General features: G+C 38.3%; 1 protein-coding gene and 1 long non-coding RNA gene across 23 annotated transcripts in view; one reads left to right on the forward strand and one right to left on the reverse strand.

Annotated features, from left to right (window-relative positions):
* The window catches only part of Magi2 (membrane associated guanylate kinase, WW and PDZ domain containing 2), a 1,483,910-nt gene that overhangs the window by 806,761 nt on the left and 653,381 nt on the right, over positions 1-23,768 (reverse strand). The window lies entirely within an intron of this gene.
* LOC134486553 (uncharacterized) lies at positions 57-16,546 on the forward strand. Its single transcript, XR_010065751.1, has 2 exons — positions 57-639; positions 15,275-16,546. It is a non-coding gene; the product is annotated as an uncharacterized LOC134486553 (long non-coding RNA).

Genomic DNA, 23,768 nt, shown 5'->3' on the forward strand with positions numbered 1-23,768 from the left:
TTCCAGCCCTTCTGGCTCCTATAGACCACCAACGCATTCTACACAGGGTTCCCTGATCTCCAAGGAAGGGACTGTACGGAGACTTGTGATTGATCTTCTCTCTCAGCATAATGTCTGGTTCCACAGCCAGCATCGGCTCTGCACCCTGCGCCCACTCCCATCTGCTAGCAGAGGAAGCCTCTCTGATCTGTGAGTGTAGCATAATATCACTCTTAACTCAATCCTTATACCCACAAGTATATCTCATCAAATAAACTTCTCTTTGAATCAGACGGACATTATTACGCAAAACTACAACTTGTCAGACTATGGAGATAAAGCAATTGTTGGGTGCCCAGACCCAGTGAATACATCTACAACGTAACTCCAGAGGAGTAAGAAACCTGTAAGATTGTGTCTCCTAGAAACGAAGGAAACTACCTCTATGACGCCTCAATATAACTGCCTATAAAACACTAGAACAATGACAGCATCAATAGATTCGCTGGCCCTGGAAAGAAATCTCAGAGCTACCGGCAACTGATGACTGCTGAGATGGGGGAACTGGCCTCTCTCGGGGACGAACTCCCTAACTGGCTATCTGATACCAAGTGCTCAGCGTTCAAAACGTACATATTCAAGCAGCACGATACTGAACGAGTAGGTTGTGTTTACACATTTATTCATATATAATATATATATATATATAACAATAATATTCAGGGAGAAAAAGGCAATGGATTTGAGAGGGAGGGGTGGGAACATAATAGACTGGAGGGAGGAAAGGTGAGAGAAAAGTTCGAAATTATATTTAAATTAACATTAAAACAAACAAAAATAAACGTCTAGGCAGAAGGGAGTAAACTTTCTGCAAATGAACTTAATCTAATTAGTTTCGCTTTTGGTGGGAACTACACAAAAATAATTTAATTTTGAGTAGCAGGATGTTTTAGTTAGGCTTTTACTGCTGTGAACAGACACCATGACCAAAGCAAGCCTTATAAAGGACAACATTTAATTGGGGCTGGCTCACAGGTTCAAAGGTCAGTCCATTATCATCAAGGTGGGAGCATGGTAGCATCCAGACAGAAGAAGCTGAGAGCTCTACATCTTCATCTGGAGGTTGCTAGCAGAATACTGGCTTCTAGGCAGCTAGGATGAGGGTCTTAAAGCCCATGCCCACTGTGACACACCCACTCCAACAAGACCACACCTCCAAATAGTGCCAATCCCTTGGCCAGTCATATACAAACCATTACACAGTATATAGGAAGAACATTTCTTCAACAGTTTTCATACGAGAATGACTCATTTGAGTCTGCCCCAAGTGTGTGAGTAAAAATGATCCCATTTTATAGAAAATTAACCTGAACAACTCAAAGTCTAGGCTCATGTGTTTCTAAATCCAAGCTTTTTTTCTCTATGGCTTCATTTCTTATAATTCCTCAACAAATCTCAATTAAAACAAACAAAAGCAAGACAAACAAATGTTCTATGGACACTTTGATGGTGAGACATAGGCTAAGCAAATGAAATCCCTTATCCCAAGGCTCGGGAACCATTATGGAATAGACGGAGGAAAGATGGTGAAGGCAGTCATTGGCCTACAGGAGCAATAGGCGGGTAAACCCTATCAGGGTTGCTCTACTAGTGAGCTCATAGCAGCTATGGCTGCCTCCAAAATGCTGACATAAGATTATGCTGGTCAACAGTTAGGCAAGGAGGAGAGGGGCTCACCAGGCCATGCCTCCTGCTGAGAAGTTATTGATACCTTGAGATAGGGAGGTTTTGTTTTCTTTAATGGTGTCACCTAGAGAGCAGCATGCTTCTGTGGTTGGCTCTGCATTCCTGGATTCAGGAGCAGCATAGTAAGGGTTAAGAAAAGAGAAGGCTTGAGGATGGGAGGGGGTGGAAGGTGGGAGGTGGATCTGGAAGAAGTTAAGGGAGGTTAGGAGGCTGAATATGATCAAAATATATTGTAGGCATGCATGGGATTCTCAAAGAATTTATAATATATATATTTCAATAGTAAAAATAGTTGGATCCTGAAAATAGAATTAATTTTAAAAAAGATGTTGGGTTGGGGAGTAGGAGGAAGACATGAATGGAGAAGAGGAAGAAAAGTATCTGAAGTAAGAAAAAGATCAAGTTAAAAAGCGAGAATTGATTGTTCCTTGAACTTCAGCCAGAACTGACATTTTCTGAGTACCAAAGTACACTGTACTAGCCACCTCCAACATGAGCTCAGTGATCCTTTTCATGTCCAGACTTACACATGTGCACATTGAATAGAGGTCTGATCTTTATAGCCCATGGGAAAAATGCCGAGATAAGAGGATATGACTTCTAAAACTGAGTCATAAAATATAATAAAGCAGCTTTTACCTTGGGTCATTTACTGTGCCAGATAGAGGAGACCCTTTAGTAACTCTAGAAAGCTAAGGCAATCTTTGGGAGACCTAGCAGCGTTAATTGGAAGTGAATCCTTTGGAGCCAGTAAAACTCTAAGATGACATCAGCCCTAGAAATTTCCTGTGAGGCAGGTCCAAATCTATGAAGAAAATAAATTGCAAAGCATTATATATTACTGTTTTAACCTAATCTTGCATAACACAGTGGGCAGTTAGTCACTTAATGCAAAATATTAACACAAACGGAGAGATGATTTGTTCTATAGATCATAACTTATGAGATCAATGTTTTGTAGATTTATGCCTGAAATAAAGTGTATAGCATGTATTTGGGTCTTAAGAAGCTGAACCTGATTGCTAATATTTAGAATAGCCATTAAGAACATTGTCAACAGAGTTAACCTGGGGTAGCGGTATGACACCCTAGACGGCCAGGCTGGGTGAAGACTTTGATTCCTGTCATAGAGAGGTAGGGGCTCCAAAGCAGGTTAGACAGATTTTAATAAATGTGCTATTAGTTAAAAGTTTAAGTTTATTGCATTTCAGTTTCTACATGGGAAAAATGTAATGCATGAATTATCTAACATATTAACATACCTAACATATCTAACATATCTAACATACCTCAAAGTGCATTTAATTACTTAGGTATATAAATTTCCAAAAAGCCTTTGCATCATCATTGCCGTCATCATCATCGTCATAATCAAAGGCTCAGTGGAATCCTGGGTAGGGTCATAGCATTATTCCAGAGAATCTCTTAATTGTTGCCAGTGTGAATCTTATGATTCTATGAGTTGTACTTATTCTGTATACATAACACTTCATTAAATTCACTATGGTTCTTTCTTAGAAGGTAAATTTAGGAAATGTGAGAATGATGGATCATTAAGCAAAACACAACAAATTTTGGGATATGTCAGGGACACAAATCTAACTGTCTTCCAGTGTAGTTCAACTCATAGTATTCTGTATCAGTGTTTGCCTATCCCCTGGTACTAACAAAACCCAGGGAGTCAGTTACATCAATGATCCTAAAATAGTTTACCCTCACCATTTCCTTACATTTCAAGGCACTAAAGACTTTGGCTTATGTGCTATAGGGCTCATAGTTTTGGATACCGAAATTCCACATTTTAAAATTATAAATCAATTCACTAAAATGATGATTATTAGCCAATTGTGATCATGCAAATTATATGTTTCATAAAAGGTAAGAATATGGTATAATATTCAAAAATAATGGAATTATTCATACATTTAATTATCTATGATAATGGAAGACTTGTGTTCTCTAATCTGTCCTTTTGATTTGATGCAGTGTCAGTGCCACAAAGCCCTTGGAACACTCCCTTATATACTGATGGGAGAATGACAGTGGTAAAAATAAAATACATTTCATACTATTATGAAAAGAGATTTGTCTTAGGAATCTTCATATCCTACTTTGAGAGCTACATGGCTACTCTGTGAGGGCATGAAAGAATGAAAATCCTTGATGCTGGCTCAGTGGTTCAGAGCATTCGTTGCCCTTGTAGAGGACATGGGTTCAGGTCCTAGTACTCACATAGTAGCTCACGAACACCTGTAACTCCAGTTCCAGGTAGATGTATGCTCTCCTCTAGTCTCCATGGGCTCCTACATACACATGGTTCTCAAAGAAGTAAGTGCTTGTACATATAAAATAAATACAAATAAATAAGATCCTTGGTGGTGAAACCACCCCTTATCCTGTCCTCCTTTTTTCCATTAAGGCATTAACTGAGCACTCATTAGAAAGCTAGAGAGTAGCCAGCATTACTAAAAACAGTACTTCACAATCAGGCTAAACCTTCTGGATACATTATCTCATTGGATGATTAGTTTTGGTCTTAACAAAAGCTGAGGCTACAGATTACACAAGAATCAAGGGTGCATCTGAGTTCTAGCTGACTGAAAACTAACTCATGACACTTGTCGTTTACAGCTTAGGAACTTGGGGGCTTACTGTCCCAGAACTGAAGTCCCTTGATCTACAAAGAGAGCTATGAATAATAGTTGAGGGAATAGAAAAATAGCTTAAGCGATAGATGTACACTGAATTTGCATTTAAATTAGTGTTTATCATATGAGGCTCATCTCTTAAGTTCCAGAGTTAGAAACCTGAAGCAATAAGATCAGATTCGTGGGCAGTCTGAGAAGTATCATTCCAAGGTTAGTCTGGGCTACATATTGCTAATATGTCAAAATAAAATAAAATAACAAAATTTAATCAATCAGTTGACCAACCAATCAACCAACCAACCAACAGAAAACACAGGTCCGTAGAGTTTTTCTACAAACAGAAATTCTAGTAGGCAGCGAACTGGAGCATTGATGAATATTTCCCAGAGGGCTGAGATGGTTGTTGCAAATTATCAAGTTGACACAATCTACAGCCACCTGAACATAGAACCTGAATTAAGGATTGTCCGGACAAGGTTGTCTAAATCAGGCTTCCAGGCATGCCTCTGGAGATTGTTTGGATTGTGTTAATTGTGGTTGGAAGATCTGGCACTTCAGGAGGCATCATTCCCTAGGCCGGAGACACTGCACTGAGAGTACTGGCATGCATGAAGTTACTGCTCTTTGTCCCTGGTCCTGTCTCATTCTGGTTGTGATCTCAAGCCCCTGCTGTTGTGACTCCCTTATTGTGATGGACAGTAACCTGGAAATGTGAGCTTAAATGGTCTCTTTCTCCCCTGGGAGCTTAGACAGTCTCAGAGCATATTATCGAGCACATTATCATAAGAATCAGAAAAGAAACCCAGGCAAGGAACAACTTAAACTGGGTCTGTGGCGTAGGGGCTTATGCGACTGGGCTATATGAGTCTCTTCCATTTCCAATGCCAAAATAAAATAAGATAAAATAAAATAGCAAAACATAATGACATTTATAATAAATGTCAGAGGGCAGATGAGAGTATGAAAATTCAGAAAAACAGTAGAAAGCATAAGAATATGATGGGGGATCTACTTTACATGGAAATAAAACGTTTGTGTGATAAACAAAGGAGACTTAAACAGTTAGGGTGAACAACACAGTATTTTATTGCTGGTGTTGAAGGTGTAAGAGCACAGTGTTCTCGCCCCAGCATAATAGCCCTAGTACTATGGAGGCTACCTACCCAGGGATGGGGGAAGAGTCTTAGTTAGAGACTGTACAACCTTAACTTTAATCAACTAAAGGCTGGTATGTTTTTCAGACTAAGGAACTTCTCTCTGGAGCACACCAATAGCTACAGTTGATTAAGTATGGTACAATATAATCTCATGCTCAAGGTGTAATATTTCTTAATCGTAAACAGTACAGTTTAATATCAATAGTGAAAACTGTAACTCTGAGCCTTACTATGCCTATCCCACATCCCCAATAATGACAAGGAGGCTTATATTTCTTTACAATGTTTTTGGCCTTGGCTTAGGCTTGCTCTCCAGCTAGCTCCTAACCTGTAAACCCTCTTGTATGATTCTATGGTCCGTCATGTGGCTGGTTCCCTCTCCTCAGTTTCACATCTCCGCTTTCCTCCAAGTCAAGGTGTCAAATCTCTGACCTCTGATTCTTCCTCCAATTTACTCTCTGCTGGATGTCTCATCTTACTATTCTGCCTTTTAATATTTATCTGTAGGCCTTTTATTTTAACCAGTCAGAAGGTCCCTTAGGCAGGCAAGGAAGGACAGACACATGTCTTCACAGAGTGTACAAAACATCACTCCAACAGAAGACACTGATCCACTTGGTGTGAGAACAGTGGTGGGGGTGGGAGCGAGCAGAATGTTAGGATCATGAATTTCAAGTTTATCAATGGAAGTTGCTATGCTACTGAGTCCAGCCAGGCATGTGCTCTTTGGTGATTCATAGTTCACACCGATGTCATGAAGAAAGGGATCACAATGGGCAGATATGTTAGTATTTGATAGGTGATCTACATCAATGATCTAGTCTTTAAACTTAGAGGATATAATGATGGATGCACAGCTTGATCCCTAACCCTAAGCTTACTTTCTTTAGGAAGAACCCTCCACACCATCCACTATTAGATTAACACTGCTCCTCGCCAATGATGATTTAATTAGATTGACACTCTGAAAAGGCTCTCTGAAAGTGGGTACCTGTCCCTGACAAGAAAGACAGTTCTCGGTCTTTAAGACCCCTAAGTGTGGACCATGCCTTTCAACGTGAGATTTGTAAGCAATGATGGTGGGATTTTGGTTCCCATTTGCCTTAGCATTTTCTTCTTAATGCATTTGCTTTAGATTGCAGCCACAGAAAATGGATGCTATTTGCTGAGTCCCCTAAAGGCTCTAAAAATGTGGTATTATTATTGTTAGTTTTTGAAGAAGCAAAGGAAAATAGCATGTGAGTGGAGTGACAGCAATTTCCACAGGAATCTTGTGAGATTGGCTTTGGGGGTATCTGATTTAATCAAGCAGATTGGTTGGCACAATGTCTTACATATTTTCCAGTCTAAAAAGTAAAGCAGTTGCCTGAGATTTAGATAAAGGAACTACAAAAACCACCAATAAAGCAACTTCAAAATTCTACTTCCTAATGTTCCTCCAAATATCTCAAATTTCCCATATGAGAGCTTTGGCGTTCTCTTTACTTCAAATCTCTTGGCTCCTATATATTGCCGAAAAATTAAATTACACCAACTCATCCACATTTTCCCAAGAAACATGAAAAGAGCTGAAATTTTTGTAAAAACTTCTTAAGTTGACATAAAAAGTAATACATTTCAAGAAGTATATCTAGTTAATGGAATTGGTACATTGTTTTCCCCAAACCAAAGGTTTCCTGGGACAATTTTTTTCACATAAGGAGTCATGTGTTGGTGACTCAAGTTCCTTTCAATTGTGGTATTTCTGAAAGTTAAGTTAGAAGTCATTTGGGAAGGGAAAATATATTATCGATCATGTTATACTTAAGGTGAAACATCAGGCCAAAACATCTACCATCAATAATATATGGCAAGATAGAAAATTACAGTTACAGAAATTTACTTGCAAAATTTTAAATTTTATCAAAACAAATAAAGTTAATATCAGCCTCCATGCTCCAGGTGTTGCTTTTTAGGATGGTTGTGAACTAATATTTATTGATCATTGAAAGAGCTGAGTAAGTGCAATTGATAATGAGAAAATTATATTTTATTACATATTTTTAAATTAAAATAGAACTACCTCATTTTCCCCATTTTCTTTCCTCTCTGAAATCCTCTTATGTATGTCCTTTCTCTCTCTCTCAAATTTATTGCCCCATTTCCTTTAAGTGTTCTTACGCATGCAAGTGCACACAAACACAAATCTTACTAAATATATAAATCTTGCCTTTCCAAATTACATATAACACTAAAAATATCAAAGTGGTATTAAAATGGAAAATCTGGACCCCTGTTTTCTTTATCATTCTGAAAAATAAAGTGACTCACAATTAAATTTTAGTTCTGACTTTGATAGGCTGGGGACCATTAATTTCAGAGAACTTAAAGTCTAATTATTGTAAAAATTAATGAGTACTATACAGTCAGATACTTTTTCAAGTAAAAATCAGAAATTCGTTTAGTCTCTCAAGCTTTTCTGATAATGAAGTATTTTTTTTATTTTGAAATATCAAAGCAATGTATTTCTTTTGTTCCTAAAATTGTTTTTAAATGAGTGGATTTTTGCATCTTGGCGTCACAAAATACACAAAAACCATCTTCAATATTTTAATTATAAAACAAATTGAAGACCTCGGTGATGTTCATAAAATCAGGATGTAATACAAACTTTATCATGCATTATTCATAAACTCTTAAATTATGTGATTGGTAAGAATATTAAAATATGTAATGAAATGAGTTTTGAATTTTATCCAGCATCTTGCAACTCAAGCACATTTTCCTGGGCACAATTTACTTTTTGGAGTTCAAAGTATAATTTCCCTTTCTTTATAAAGCACATTAATTCATGTTCATTATAACCGAGATTAAAAACAGCTTTCTGCCTCCTTCTCTTCACCTAAGTAAGATGTTTCATTTTCCAATGAAAGGATGTGGCTGCCCCACCTGGGGATCCATCCCACATGCAGACACCAAACCCAGTCACTATTGCTGATGCCAAGAAGTGCTTGCTGATAGGAGCCTGATATGGCTGTCTCCTGAGAGGCTCTGCCAGAGCCTTACTAATACAATGAAGATGCTTGAAGCCAACCATTGGGACTGATCACAGGGACCCCAATGGAGGAGTTAGGGGGAAGACTGAAGGAGCTGAAGGGGCCTTATCTGGCATCAGTGGTAGGGGAGGCCCTTGGTCCTGTGAAGGCTTGATGCCCCAGTGTAGGGCGGTGATGTGGGAGTGGGTGGTGGGTGGGGGAGCACTTTCATAGAAGCAGGGTAAGGGGGAATAGGTAGGGGGCTTGTAGAGAGGAAACCAGGAAAGGGGACAACATTTGAAATGTAAATAAATAAAATATCCAATTTAAGAAAGAAAGAAAGAAAGAAGGGAGTTGGGGATGGGGGGGTAGGGTGGGGAAGCAATCTCTCTTTGTATTTTCAGTGTAAGGAAGTCCAAACAAGACTTGTGGCATAGAAAACTAATATAACTATCAAAACAAAAAATACTAGCAAAAATAATACAAAATCATTATTTTTGAAAATAATTATTAGTGCTCCAGAGTGCCTAAGCATGTGTCTAATAAAACATGTGTTAAATATAAAAGCAACTAAGTGTTAATGAAGAAAGTAAAGTATGAAGAAATAAATGGCCAGAGATGACCATGGGTCAGAAGAACCAGCACAGTGTGCAGTCTCTGCACATTATACATTATGTCATACAATTTCAATTAAAATCTGTGGATGGACTTTCATCAATATTCACCAGTTGATTCTAAAGTTTGTAGGGTCTCACTTTGTAGAGGAGGCTGGCCCCAAATTCACAGAGGTCTTTATCCCTTTTCCTCTTGAATAATGAGATTAAAGGTGAATACCAGTACAACCAGATGAGATGAACAGTTCTGTTCAAATTCAAAAACTTAGAAACTTCACTCGACACAAGTGTAAGACTCATTAAGCAGAGTAAGGATGACAGTGCAGAATTTAGCTTAAGGGAGAGATACGCAGGTCAACAGAAACTAACAGAAATTATGGAAATAAATTCATACAAATATAAGCGATTGAATTTTTTGATAAATAAAGGGGAAGCTAATCTTCTCAGTAAATGTTGTTAAAACAATTAGATATGCACATCCACAAATGGGACAGGAGGACTTAAATGAAGCCTTGAATTGCATGGAAGAATCTAAATGAATCATAGTTATAAAAGTAAATCTGCCAAATGTTTGTAAGGAAAATATATGAAGAAAATCAGCATAAATACAGGGCAAGTAAATCTTTATGGAACCAAACCGTAATGCATGATAAAAAGTTAAAATTTGACTTTATTAAAAGCTGAGATACCTGTTCTGAGAAACGTTTTGGGTATGTGTGTGAGGGTGAATGGATGCATATGCTATCTGTGTGTGGCAAGTCCTACAGGGCCATTTCTGTCCTCACCCTTTGGGATACGGCACAGTAATTTCTCCTCTTTTGAAACTTGACATTTCATTTTTCATCATTATTCAGTGTTTTATGATTAGTTATTTCCTCATAAATTGGAAAAACAGTTCAAAAGCTAGCTTCTTCCAATTCCTTGGTCCTTATTCCTCTACATCTCTAAAGTCTCTGGCTAAATGACTTGCAAGGGAAGCTTTCACTTGTCATTGGATGGTCAGTGTCTTTGTGCTCCCAGGAGCTGTTCATCTACATATGTGCCAGGCTGAGATTATTTTAGTGTAGGGCGAACAAGCAGGAAGGAAGACTGACCATAATGATCATGTTATAAGGCAGGATTTTAAAAATCCTTTTGCCTCTGAGCAAGATGTGACTGTTGAAACTATGGTAGATGGACAAGGCTTGAAGGGCAGCTTTGGTGAGCAGAACTGCAGAAGTGAGAGGCTGACACTGGAGCCTAGATTTTCTTCTGGATGACTCTACAACATCCTCTAAAACACAGCCTTGCCTTGTGTTGGGTCTAGTGCCATCTGGACATTGCATGAGTCTACCTTCTTGCCATTACCTCTGCTACTGAGACTGAACTCACACTTGTGACTGGCTGTTCAACAGGAAGGGCAATTAGGAAATGTCTTTTCCCATTCTATATACACCACTATCTTAGCTACTTCTCTATTGATGTGATAAGACATTAAGAGAGAAGCTACCTACAGGAGAGTTGATTGGACTTACAGTTTCAGAGCATTAGAGGCCAAGATCATCATGACAGGATTTGTCCTAGGGCAGTAGCCAAGAATTTATATGATGAGAACCAAACATAAGACAAATGGGAGTAGTCTGGGCTTTTGGAAACTCAAACACTACCAGCAGAGACACACCTCCTCCAACAAGGCCACACCTCTTAATCCTTCCCAAACAGCTCCACCAACTGGGGGCTAAGTGTTGAAATATATCATCCCATGGGGACCATTCTCACTTAAGCCACCACAATGACAGATGGCAAGGAACAAAGGCTTTACTGGAAATTATATGTTTCTAAGATAAAATGAAACAAAACAAAACAAAACTTGCCCTTTTTTATCTTTGACCCCTTATAATATGTTCACTGATGGTTTGGTGGGGCTACTAACTTTAAATGCTTTCATTTCAGAGGGTATACTGTTTGATTGGCCTCTTAGAAGGAATGCCTCAGATCGAGCTGCAAAAGTTTATACGTAATCTACCTACATGGGTAGAGAAGAGTTAAGTGTAATTAATTTCACAATGTAACCTTGACATATCTTGGTCAAATGTCATCACTAGTCTTAGCTCTGTTTTCCCAATATTGTAGAATATCTCCCTCTGCATGAAGTGAGAGAAAGGAAGGAAATGTTTATTTGGGGTTGTCTGTGTGGTCAAGACTTCTCAGCTGACTGCCAAGAAATGTAAATTGTCTTCCTGTGGTCAGGGTCAAGTAGTTCCTGGAGAATGAGACTCTAGGGTTCTGCTTGCCTTTCTTCAAATGTTACAGCTTTGTGGTGGTTATTTCCACTGTTCCTTCTCGGGAACTTCATTACTGTAAACCTCAGCGCACAAGACAACATTTTCAGCATATACTGGAGAGCATATGTCTAGACTTAGAGCATGATCTTGAAGCCAGCTTCAGAAAAGATAAATACATGAAGCAATTAAGGTGACAAACATATTTGTTTAAAGATGATGTGGTTATTCCCTGGGCTGTTCTTTCAAGACATTTTTTTTTACATACATTTGGACTATAAAAAGAAGTTGATAAAACATTCATCAAATCAAGCTCCTAGGGACCTGCATGCCTGACTGCATTGCTTTTGACATTTTATAATTGACTTTTATGTTTTTATAAGCTGTTGGTTGCATTTCTTGTACAGCCATATTAAATGATTTTTTCTATGGCACACAGCATTCCTATATGGTTCTGTGGTAGAACTTACTCATGTGTTGAAGAATTTAGGAAATATCTCTTGTTTTTATTTTTGGGGCATTGTGACTCTTGTAGTTGAATTTGTCTCTTTGCTTTTTCTGGCTAAGGACTTCAGAGTCAAATTTACAATCCATTTCCAGCACTTAGTTCTGTCTTTGTTGTGTTGTGTCTCTAGGGCATGAATTTCTATAATAACTTTTCCAACATTTACTCAGAAATACACCCTATATACCTATTTATATCAAATATTTATCATGTATTTATTTTTAGACTATAATAAATCTGCATTCTGCTAGTTACAAATTTTTTTCAGTTGAGAGAGGATAAAACTAATTGCTTAACATCTGTATGTGCCTGTGTCAGAAACACAGATACAGAGGTGTGTGTGTGTGTGTGTGTGTGTGTGTGTGTGTGTGTGTGTGTGTGTAGGTCTGTGTTCACATAAATAAACTGATTTGGACTATATGTTTAGAGACTTGAAATATTATAAAGTTTACCTAAGCTGGATCTCGGCAATGCTCCCTCAGCCACTGCCACAGCCAATAAGAGTGTGCTACAATAAAAGCAATGGGATACTCTTCTCCACTCCTCTGTGTTCTTACAGAATCCTGTCAAAGGAGATCAATAGATACAATGTCAAAGAGACTCCATACAAGGATTTCAGGGACCCAATGACAAAATTACATGTCTTCCATGGAAATCTCAAACTGTTCCTATATGATCCAAGAATCTACTTCCAGTGTTCATTATGCCATACATTAACCCCCTACCCCAGATTGAACTCAGGAGTGCATTCATGCAAAGCATCCACTCTACCATTGACCAAGAGCCCGAGTCTTATCAATCAGAGGAGCACCTATCTACAAAAAGTATAGTAGGATGTTTAGGGATAAAACTATTAATCTAATTCATTTATAGATAAATTGATTAATTAAGTAGCCTTTAAGGCTGTGTGGCCTATGATATAAATACTACAAACTCTTAAATTAGAGAAGACAAAACTAAAACTTCTCCTGATATGTCAGTATAACTATTATCAGGTACACTGGGTCTGGTTTTCTCACAAGTCTATGAATGTGGTCAGAGAGAGTAAGTCAGGACAAGTTTGTGAGTTTTTGTTGCACCTTTGTCATTGGTTGTCATAGGGCACCTCAGTGAAACTGAACTTGAAAAACTGGGAACAGTGGATGGCCAGCAGTGCCACTGGATAGTCTAGGGATATTTGGGAAAATGATCCTTTTGAAAGATAAATTATTTTCTTTCCATTTTAATTTGACTGTAAAAAGGCTAATTCACCCTGTATAAGAGATACATAAATGTGTAATTGTAAATGTAGAAGGAAGGCTATTACAGAACAGGAAGGAGACCGGAGGGAGATGAAAAGGAGATAGAAGAAGTTAATGGGGACATGATAAATGTACAAGGCATGCATGTATAGAACTGTGTAATAATAATGCATCATTTTGTGTGATGAATATTGCTGTAAATTTGTGAATCTCACAAGGATAAAAGCATGGGATAAATGGCAAATCTATTACAAGACTTAGGCTGGCGCAATGCTTGGTGGGTAACTTGCTTGCTGCCAAGCCAGACACCTGAGTTTAATAACCAGAAGCAGCATGGTAGAGAGATTCAGTCCCTTAAACAAATTGTTCTTTGACCTCCATGTGGGCTTGTGACATGTATATACACATACACAGAAACATACATGTGCATAGACACATGTGCATAGACACATGTGCATAGACACATGTGCACACACATATACACACATGCATACACACATGAGAAAATAAACGTGCTTAAAAATTACAGAAAACTAAAATGATTATTTTAGAAGAAAAGTGCTTGAAGCAAGTAAAAGATATAGATGATATGCTGGCTAGTTTTTGTTAACTTGATTTAAGCTAGAGTCATCTGAAAGGAGGGAACCTCAATTAAGAAAATGCCTCAGCGAATGCTCACAGCCAACCATTGAACTGAGAACGGGGTCCCCACTGGAGGAGTTAGAGAAAGGATTGAAGGAGCCGAAGGGGTTTGCAACCTCATAAGAACAACAATACTAACCAACCAGAGCTCCTAGGGACTAAACCACTACCCAAAGACTACACATGGACAGACCCATGGCTCCAACTGCATATGTAGCAGAAGATGGCCTTGTTGGGCACCAAAAGGAGGGCAAGCCCTTGGTCCTGCCAAGGCTGGACCCCTAGTGTAGGGGAAAGTCATGACAGGAAGGTGGGAATGGGTGGGTGGTTGGGTGGGAGAAAGGGGATAACATTTGAAATGTAAATAAAAAAATCCAATAAAAAATTAAAAAAAGAAAAAAGAAAAGAAAATGCCTCAGAAGATCAGGATTTAGGCAGACAATGGCATTTTCTTAATCAGTGATCATGGGCAAAAGCTCAGCCCATTGTGGGTAGAAACACTCTGGGCTGGTGGTCCTGGACTCTATAAGAAAGCAGGCTGAGCAAGCTATGAGGAACAAGCCAGTAAGCAGCACCCCTCCATGGCCTCTGCATCAGCTCCTATCTCCAGGTTACTGCCCTGTTTGAGTTCTAGTCTTGGCTTCTTTCAATGAACTGTGACTTAGGGTATGTAAGCCAATACCCTCACCCCAATTGCTTTATCTCAGCAGTAGTAAGCCAAAGTAATACAGATGATTATGTAGAAAAGAGATTGAAGATCAATGCTGTAGAGTTATAGTTATATGTGGTCACTTAAACTTTCTGCTTCTTTAGAAAGGTGAAATACACATGTGCTATTTTAGCATTCCTTGTTTCTTGTGTATTTATTACAATTAGCACACAGAATGTCTATGGATGGGTAGACCAGCTCCCTCTGAACAAACCAGGCTGCTAATCCACTATGTCTCATGTTCAATGTGTTCAGAGAGTATTCTCTTTTCTTTTTTCCTTCCTTTTTTCCGTATTCTCTCTCTCTCTCTCTCTCTCTCTCTCTCTCTCTCTCTTTCTCTCTCTCTCTCTCTCTCTCTCTCTCTCTCTCTCTGTGTTTCTGGAACCTAAGTACTTTTTGTCTTTGCCCACAAAAGACCTCTTTCTTTTTTTTACAATTTCTACTGCATGAGGTCCAGTGATGTCACTTACAAGTAACCCAAATCACTGGTTGTGCCAGGTTTTGTACCAAGGCTATAAAAGTCAAAGTAACCCAGTAAATTACTATTATACTTTTGAGTATTTCCTTAATAAGTTATCAATAATAAGAGTTTTTATATGGCTAAAGATGCTTAAGTAAATATTACTCTCTAAAGGGGGAAAGGATTTTTATATAACTTAAAATATTAAAATTAATAATTGGATTCAACATGTCTTTCTTGTTTTATAAGTTATGTTTTAATAGGGAATAACATGTCATTTTAAAACTTAATTTTACAGAAATTTGAGAAAAATGCTTATCCAAAAGTGCTGAATTCTGTAAACAAAGATTTCCTACCCTCACCTCTGTCACTTGGATGTTTGGTTTCCAATGAGTGAGCTCCTAGGATATGAACACAGGAGAGCTGGCCCTGCCCCTTGTCTGCTGCACAGTGCCTTGGACCAGGGAGAGACACCATCTTCCCCTCCTTTGTCCCTCACCATCAATGGCAAACAGGAAAGCTGGCACTGAGATTAAGAGAGTGGAAGAACTGACCATGTCCCTCCCTGACTGCAGCGCTCAGGAGAGCAGGCCCTGCACCTCACCTGGACAGCGGGGTAGAACTGACCCCATTTTTGGAGGTTGCTGGTGAGCTGACAGGCTGGCCAGCTTGGATACCTCTCAGGCCCAGATCCAGGGCTTTGAATTGGCACACCACAACATCTACCCATCAATGAACTGTTGGAGTGCATGAGGGAATTGGTTTTATAGATCCAAAACTATAGGATCTCCATGACTCAAGGCGAGCCAAGAGGAGTCCCAGTGAGGTTCCGGTAGAGTACCAGAAGCCAGAGGCCTTGCAGCAGACCAACAAGTCATTGAAAATGAACATTTGCAAGAAAAGAACTGTGGAGAAAAGAGAATACTGTGGGACACACTATGAAACACTACAGCCTCCACAATGTTTTCTTTTTCTCTATTGGGTAGGGGGAGGTTGCAAGGGTAGACGGTAGGTACAAGGGAATGGAGGTAAGAGGGATTCGGTGCATGGTACTATGATCACAAAGAACCATTGAAGTTTCTTTTTTAAACCTTAAAGAACAAACAAACAAAAAAGAAATTGATTAGTAATCAAGAAGAAGTTTAGGGATAGGATATAGCTCTGAGCCTTTTTGTTCTCTCAGCTACAGGACAAGGGAATGCCATGAGGCATTTCAGTGAGCAGTATTCACGCAAGTCATCTCATGGACATATGTGTCCACTTGTGTGAGGTGTTTAAGGGTGGTGTGCTGGGTGTTGCTGCTTCAGGTGATGACAACATATCACTGTGTGAGACACTGCTATTCTCATGAACTGTAGATTTTAATGGGGTAGAGAGACAACAGAGCACACCAAATGAACAGGTGATCCAGTAACCATAGACTAAAGAATGGAGAGAGTTGGCTGTTTGAGAAACTTAGTACATTAAAATGGGTCTGTTATGTGTATAACAGAATTAGGAACTGCAGAAGCAAGGGCCTTCTACCTACTGCTCATTGAAGGAAGAGTAAAAAAAAAAACAAACTTGTAAATGTGTTTAGTATTTCTACTTTATTTATGTATTTTAAGATTCCTTTATATGATTTGTGTTTATGTGTATGTGTACGCATGTCTCCGTGTGTGAATGCCATTGTGTGTACAGATGGTGACAGGGGTCAGAAGAGGGAATCAGTTTCCTTGGAGCTGGAATTATAGAAAATTGTGAGCAGACTTATATGGGTCCTGCGAGACGAACTAGAGACATATGGAAGAGTAGCAGTTAACGGCTCAGTCATTCCTCCATGGCCAATGTTTTATTTCTTTGGATTATTTTTTCCTTTAAAAACAAATATCTAAAATTATATAACAATGCACAGAATTCTTTTAAGAATATTCGTGTGTGTGTGTGTGTGAGTGTGTGTGTGTGTGAGTGTGCGTGTGTGCGTGTGTGTGTGTGAGAATGTGTGTGTTTTTGAGTGTGTGTGTGTGTATGTGCTTGGTGCCTAGAATTAATATTAAACATTAATCTCTCTGCGAGTTTGTTGTTTAATTAGAAAAAAATCAAAATAAATAGTCTTCTTTTACGGTATTTATACATAGTAAAATAGTATAAACTTGGGCTGGGGATGTGGTTCAGGGTGTAAAGTGCTTTGTACATGAAGATATGAGCCCAGAGTCCCAGCATCCTTGGTTACAGTTTGGCACAGTGGCATGTATTTGTAATCCCAGCCCTCGGAAAGGGTAGAGAAGTAGCAAGCCATGGGGTTTGCTGACCAGCCAGATCAGCAGTTCAGTGACTTTCAAGTTTAGTGAGAGACCCTGTCACAGAAAACAAGACGAAGAGCAATAGAGAAGGATCTGCAACGTCAACCTTTGGCCACGGCATGCACACATAAACACATATAGGGAAACTGTGTACATAACACATGTACTCATACGGCACACACGCATATACACAGATACTACATACATACACCATATATACATTAAATCAAGAAATAAGAGATTGATATTGCTCATTTCAGGCAATTCTGTAGGAATTATCATCTTTAAATTTGTAGCACTGAACAGCTCAGACACAGTATGAAATGCTGTCTTTGACAAGGACACTTGACTAAATCTTTGACATAGGCTTTTTACACGGGTAAACATGCACCATGGATAAATACTTCTCTAGAGCTTACCATACATTTATCAGTCAATTTGCTATTTTTCTATGATTATTGCCTAAGGAAGATTCAACAATAGCACTTCCATAATGTTACTTTAATGGAAATAGATTGAATTCGCCTTAGGATAATAACAGTCGTGGAAGAGCACGGTACAGCGGACGCAGGTGCTTTCTGCCGAGCCTGATGATCCGAGTTTCCTCCCTAGAATCCACTTGGTGGAAGGAATTACCTAAATTCAGACTTGTCTTCTGACCTCCAAGAGCCTGCTATGGCATCTGTGTACCTTTACCAAACAAACATAAGCAAATAAGTACAATGATTTTCCTTTTTGGTCCCAATAATGGCAAAGATGGCATGATTTCAATGAAACAAGATCATGGAAAGACCCCATTTTAATCATCTAAATCATGCTACTTAAAGGCATTAAACCACCTAGAGCATCCAGATACTAGTAAACTACTGTTTTAAATGTTATTTTTGATGAGAAACTTCTTCTTATGCCATATTTAACTCATGCCTGGTTCCTTGAAATACTGGACAGAGCACACAACTTTTCCTATGAAACTGCATATTTTTAAAACTGTCTGTGTATTGTTTTTTCTAAAGTCACATTTTATTCATGTGGAGGCATTGTAAATTTTTTCCTTGTTTTCTTGTCCTCCCCCCATCCTGTTCTTAATAGTTTTGTTTAAGACTTTGAAAGGACGTTTTTCTAAACTTTCCCAGACATATGCTTAGCGTATATAATTAACTCGCTTTACAAAAGAAGCCTGAGGAGTTGAAGGGAGGGGCTCTCTGCCACAGAGGTTTCTCCTCCCACTGCCTGTTTGTTAAGGAGAGAATCAAACTAAACTCGCACCAAACTACAAAAGACACTCTGGTCAGAGATCTTGAGAGGCGAGGTGAAGAAGGAAGAATTTCCTCTAATTGTATAAACCTCATGCTTACTATGCCAGCCCGCAGAAAGAAATGCTCTGCTCTTGTCTGTGCTTACGTTTCTCAAAAAGAGTTGGTTCAAGTCACCATATAGGCACACACGGTCAAAGCAATAACTCGTCCCTTTTTTGAAACAGAGGATAGCAAGGTCATCTCTTACACACACACACACACACACACACACACACACACACACACACACACACGTACTAAGCAAAATGTTTAGCTCATTTTAAGATTTAGACTGTAAAGCAATTGGAAAAGGTCAACTGTCAACTTAAACGCTCTTCTTTGAAATAGGTAAATCCAGTCCTTAGTCCTTAGATTCTTGCCTTGCAATTACTTAATGGAGCTGGCGTCCCCTGAAAAGCATCCTTTGATTTAGATCAATTGCTAATTTGAAGGAACTGGTGGAGACTTCCTCTCTACCAACTTCACCAATTTAATCATTTTTAAATTCCCAAGAGGTATTGTGGTAGATAAAAAGGGAAGAAGATAGACAAGCAGAAAGTGGACACGGAAAACAAAACACTGGAGGAATCTACGTTGAAGATAAACCCTTGAGATATCTTAAGTGGGATTGGAAGATTCCCAGGGGCAAATTGACAGTCAAACCCAAGTGGAATTTTTTTTTCTCATTTAGTCATTGGGTTGATGAATAATTATTCTGGATTAAGGGTATTGCCATCTAAAGAGGGGTGGGGCCAGCAGGAGTTGAGCCAAGGTCTTGCCCAGAGGCCATGAAATGAAACAAAGACTTCAGAGAGGCCCTAGGGATTCTGAACAAAAGGGGTCAACTGTAAACCTAGGCTACCTTAGAGGCAGGAAGTAGCAGGCACAACTCCTTGAGACTTGGGAATTGCACACACTGCAAGGCTTTGGGAGTTAAAATAAAAAACAAACGAACAACAAAAAAAGTTGCCTGTATCTCATTGGTTTGATGGGAGTATGTAGGAGAAGGATGATGATAAATTTAAGACAAAGTAGCCTATATTTTCTTTTTACTGGCATACTCGTTTACAGTATAACATCCTACATAAAGCAGGAAACTCCATTTCTCATTAAGTTATAGTGATTAGTTCTTTTCAAATTCAAAGCACGGGCATAACCCTGAAAAAAATCTCTCAGTAATCTTTCGCAGAACAATGAAATAGAGCTCACGCGTTATCCACTAAACTACAATTTCATTATTAAAACCTGGAGTGATGTTGGGGCTTTATCCAGTGACTGATGTTTTCACGCTCCCAACGCCCTGTGCTCGTGAGTCAGTTGTTTCTATATAACCCTAGACTCTCTGAATGTGACACCTTGATGGTGCCCCCCATTTAATCCCTCTGTTTATTCATTTTCTCCACCCTTCACTTGTTCAATTCTCTTAATTGCACACATGCACACACGTGCACACTTCTTTACAGATGAAGCTCCATTTTTTTTAAGTGCTCTCATCATGTGTGCACCCAAGACCTTCCCTCTGAACCAGAGATAATTGTTAAAGCGTGGTCACGAGACCATATCGACTTTTAAAAAATTCATAACATAATTTTAAAAACCTTATCCATACTGGTAGTTATTTCTCAACTTAATGTTAGAAGGAATGGTCCTGATTATTGCATTTGAACTGGTGACATTTGTAGTCAGTCATTACCTGCACAAAGAGTGAATTAGCTTCTCAACATGAATGAGAAGACAGTGACCTTTAAAAACATTTTCAGAGTAAAGCTGACTTCCTGATACATGTGTGTGTGTGTCTATATTTGTGTGTATGTGTATGCATGAAATAGAAATATGAAAAATGTAACTTGTTACTAAAAATAGTCTCAAAGGTTAAAAAAATGTTCATCATTTTATCTTATACATCACTTAAGAACAGGAATTCCATGAATTGGTAGTTCAGTAAATTATGTTTATAATTTCTGAAACTAAGAGAGAATTCAAAAATTAGGTCCAACTAACATTAAATATCTGATATATATGTGAGCTGCTAGTGTTGTCATCCTTTGTTGTGGATACATCCCAGAGCCTTGAGCAGCATAGGCAAATATTTAGCCATCACACCATATCCCTAGTCCAGTGTCCTCTAAGCAGTCTTGAAAAGAGTTTATATATATATATATATATATATATATATATATATATATATATATATATTGCTTTGTTTATGTTTATGAAAAGTTGTAAAATCCATACTATAGGAATACCCAGCACATAGTAAATGTAAACGCAGGTGGAAATGAAACTGTTCTGCTGGGGCCGAACCTTGTCGAAGGTCGACTCCTTATTCACTCTTCCACCAAAGCTCTGACCAATGTGAATGAATGTCAAGAGAAGCTGTGGCTTCCCTGTAGTTTAAGAAGTTAGAAAGAACCAGCAAGGCCTTTTGAGATTTGGAAAAGCTAGTGTAAACCTAGGGTACCCACTATTCCCTTATGAACTCTTAATTTGTATGACATCAAAGTGGGGTTTCATATGTCTTGAGATAAAGACTCAATATCCAGCAAGGTTCTTACTCCTCATTCACTCCCCTGCATGTTTGTATTCTGTTAACATGGCATTTTTCTAGCTCTCAGGCTCTGGAAGAACTTTGAGCTCTGTTGGACCTTATATGGCCTGTCTATTGTCTTTAGATTGATGGTGTCATCTACTTCCCTAAAGGGCCTCCAAAACTTAATGTTCAGATAGCTAGCAGGAAAACCATTCTTTTAGATTATGTAAAGAATAATAATTTTAATAATAAAACATTGAGAGGATTTTTCTCTACTTTACAACCAAAATTCTTCTGCTTATTATGAGGGAAACTATGTCCTATATGACAAAAAAAATTACATACATTTACAACTGCCTTGATAATGTGAATATGTCTTCACCTCCATTACATATCTTATAAGATTGACATGTAATTGATATAAAATGTATCTTTTAAGATATAGATTTCAGTGAGTTTTAGTATATTCATAAATTTGGGGAGCCATTCTCTCTAATACCAGGTTATTTTCATTGTCCATAGTGAAACCCCACAGTCATTTTCCTCCCTCTCTAACCTCAGTCTTCCTTACTTGAGGCAACCATAACTATTTAAGGAACCCAGAAGTAAGTGTGTGTGTGTGTGTGTGTGTGTGTGTGTATGTGTGCATGAATGTTGATGACTTTCTCTTAGAAAAATGATTTTAAGATATATTTAAGGGGGTTGGGGATTTAGCTCAGTGGTAGAGCGCTTGCCTAGGAAGCACAAGGCCCTGGGTTCGGTCCCCAGCTCATGGAAAAAAAAAGATATACTTATAATGGAGTATATATTACCGTTTCATTTGTTTTGCCAAGTAATAACTCATCCATTATTCTAATATTCTAACAAACCCTACATTTTTTGTGGACATGTTTTTACTTTACTTTTCTTAGGTTGAAATAAAAAAATACCCTAAAATTCCTAGACATCTGTATATTTAACTTTTTAAACAAGTGTGAAATTATTTTCCAGAATGTCTGTACCAATAATCCTCCTCCAGGTATTCTACTTTTTCCAAGTCATTGGCAACATTTTTTTCTTTGACTTTGAGAGATCCGTCAACTGCCCCCAGCTCCTAAGTTCATCCTTCTGATGTCTCCTACCATTCATGCTGAGGTGCTGACTGGATTGAGATTGCCTGGGTCTTACGTAGCTGCTGAGCATTTGTGAGTTTAAGTCTTGTCATGGCCAGAAGATATAAAGACATTCCTCCTACCATCGAATTTTTTTTGTAATCTTTCTGTCTACCCTTTTACAATGTTTCCTAAACCTTGAGGGGAGGACATGTTATGTACATCTTCATTTGGGCATGAGTAACCCATTGTCACTAACTCTGTACTTTGATCAGCTATGTGTGTCTGTCTTAACTGGAATCTATTGCATATAAAAACAGGCCTCCAAAGAGGGCCTTCAATAGGTACTCCATGTTCAGCCTACATCTGAAGAGTGAAAGACATCCCTATCAGCTCACATTCATACATGAGAAACAACAGGTAACATTTGACCTTCTGTATCTAACTTACCTCACTCAGCATAATTCTCTAGTTCCACTCATTAAGAGTTAAATAGCATTTATTATGTAAGCATACCATATTTCGTTATCCACTCATTGGTAGATAGACAGCCAGACTGTTCCTACTTTCTAGTTATTGGGAAGAGGGTAACAATGACTATGCAGGAGGAAGTATGTCTGTAGTAGAATAATGAAGTTCTTTGGTATATACTTAGGATCAGATATAGCTAGATCATAAAGTAGATTTACTTATTTTTTCTAGTTGTTAAAATTTTTTAAACACTATACTTATTTCCATTGAGGCAATATCAGTTTGGACGTATAGTAATGGTTTATACCTTATTTTTCAGAGACAAGCTCTTTCACTAAACCTAAAGTTTGTCATTTAGGTTAAGTTTCCATCTCTACCCACTATCACTGGATTTCCAGATGGGGTACCACCATTCCTGATTTCATACGTGTGTTCCATATATGAACTCAGTTCCTCTACTTAGGCAACAAACACTTTGCCCACTCTTGAGTTTTATGAAATGATATTGTGATTTCTTTAACAAGTTTTAAATTTTGGAATTAAAATTATCACAAAATATTTTTAAAATAGTGATAAAATAGGAACTTAGGCAGCATCAAGCATGCTGTATAGTTTGGTCTAAGCAACCAATGAGACCAGATTTTGGTAGTATATCTTATTCTGTAAGTTAACATCAATTCATTGACTCCAAAGGAAATATTGTGTCGCAACACTTAGAGATACCAGGAATTCCCCTTACCTATGTCAAACAGATGAGATTTCTTGAGATGTTTCAGAATGACAAATATTTAACAAAGAGAATGGAAAACTGGTAGGACATAATGTTTTCTACTCCCAGAAATATAAGTTTAGTTGGGCCCTTAACAATGAAAAAAAAATAGATATAATAGGAGGTGCTGGTGACTGGGGCTGAGACAGGTGGACTATGGAGATAGGAAAGACACAGAACTCACTGGCAAGCCGATCTAGCTTTGTTCAGAGAAATTGTTTCAAACAACACAGAGAGACAATAGGAGACATCTTAAATTAATATCATACCTCTACACATGGACACACCCACATACAACACAGATACACATACACATGTGTTCCTGAAGTTGCTGGAGGAAGATGTGAAACTCCT

Source organism: Rattus norvegicus, chromosome 4 (assembly GCF_036323735.1).
Source record: "Rattus norvegicus strain BN/NHsdMcwi chromosome 4, GRCr8, whole genome shotgun sequence".
NCBI classification, from domain to species: Eukaryota; Metazoa; Chordata; class Mammalia; order Rodentia; family Muridae; genus Rattus; species Rattus norvegicus.